This window comes from Orycteropus afer, unplaced genomic scaffold (assembly GCF_000298275.1).
Source record: "Orycteropus afer afer isolate SDZICR_OR568_19922 unplaced genomic scaffold, OryAfe1.0 scaffold00694, whole genome shotgun sequence".
In the NCBI taxonomy this organism is placed as follows: Eukaryota; Metazoa; Chordata; class Mammalia; order Tubulidentata; family Orycteropodidae; genus Orycteropus; species Orycteropus afer.
The window spans coordinates 736,156-738,104 of NW_006922281.1; positions in this window are offsets into that span (position 1 = coordinate 736,156).

Sequence of the window (1,949 nt, forward strand, 5' to 3'; positions counted from 1 at the left end):
TTGTCTGCTATGTCCTCAGACACACCTCTCTGGCGCTTGGCCTCGGCCTGGCCTCTGCCCTGCTCGGGCAAATATTACAAAATTCTTTTAGCTCTGCCAATAGGTACACCTATGTGCACCCCACTCCGCCAGCAAGGCTCCTGCCCAAGGGCACTCAGCTTTCTTGCTCCTTGGGCCGACAAGCCTGCTTCTGTGTCTTGTGCCTCTTAGTTTCTCAGCCAGGTCTCTGCCAGGTTATCTCTGCCAAGGATGTCCATTGCAGGGATCCCGGATACAGCAACATACTCCACTTGACCTCCAACTCTTCCCCCTTGATGGCAGTAAAATCGCCCTTTCTGCCTCTAGGAAGGCTCATTTTAAGCCTGGCAGAGTGACAAAACTAACCAATCCCAACATCAGAGTCCTACACACCTTATTTACATGGTCCCACCCAGTAATCTGGTGGGAGTTAAAAAGAACAGCTAGAAAAGCCATACCAAGTAATTCACTGCACTGCAGCTACCTGTATGTCTTGGTTGGTGAAAGAGTACTTCATATCTTTTGCCTTTTTCTTTAATGAAATTTGGCTTTTTCCCTTTTCATTAACAAATAAGATGATAAAACAATGACATACTGGGATTTTTGGAATAATTGCTTTCAGGTGCTTGAATAATATTTCAATATGTTTTCACTCAATCTTTTTATGTGAGTGTCATGTAAAGGACACATAGACCATGCATTTTAAAGTTTAATCTTCATAATATGTTCTCCATCCCTTTCTTAAGTCTACACAGTCAATAATAAATCAAGCCTAGCTTTTTAGTATTTGCCAGTTTCTGTGGTGTAAATATTCCCACTATAGCCAAATTCCCTTTCCAACACAATGTCATTGAACATGGAGTTGGGACGAGCTGCCAGTAGCACACACACCACCTCAAGAATGTAGATAATAGTAGCTTCCAGCCTCACAGCAACATGCAATCCACCACAGCATGACAAGCTGACCAACAAGTGGTAGGTAGATAATAAAACACAGTAAGATGATTAGGAAATGACAAGTTTTGTATACTTGTTTTCCAAAAAGTTTAGTTAAGGTGTAATTGACTTAAACTACACACACTTCAGTGTACATTTTGATGTTTTGATACAAGGTACATGCCTAAAACCAAAAGTTTCCTTTTCTCCTGCCCTCTATTAGTCATCCTTCTCAACATAGAAAATTACTGATAGAAGGACTTATTTTAGCTTTTATAGTGACTGTTTTCAAATACATGAAAATGGGAAATAATGTCATGGAGCCCATGAACCCCTATCCATGCTTCCATCATTATTTTATGCCTATTCTTGTTTCATTTATTTTACTTAAAATCCCAGATACTATGTCATTTAATGCATAACCTCTTCAGAATGTATTTCTAAATTGTAACAACTCATTGATAACCCTGATAGTTTTGTTGCAAAATTAAAACATTGAATATGCTGTCAATGCTGAATTCTATCAATTGTTTCAAATATATGTTCTTTCTTTAAGGTAGATTGATAGCAGTCATGATACAAAATGTATTCCTATGGATTTTATTAGGTTGTCTTGTAAGTCTGTTAACAGATAGACACCTCATACCTCCCTAGGTGGTGCAAATAGTAAGCACTCTAATAAGAGCCAAAAGGTTGGCAGTTCAAACCTGCCAGAGGTGCCTCAGAAGGCAGGCCTCGTAATATGTTTCTGAAACATCACAACCTTGAAAATCCTGGGGAGCACAGTTCTACCCTGACACATATTACCATGAATCAGAATCAACAGCAACTAAGTACAACCTTTATATTATTGAAATTGCCAAGCCATTTGTCCATTTGATTTTTTTCCCCACAACTCGGCTTTGTAAATTTTCTATTTTATTTTGGTAAAATATATAACATAAAATTGGAATTTTAGTCATTTTAAATGTACAGTTTGGTGGCATTAATTACAT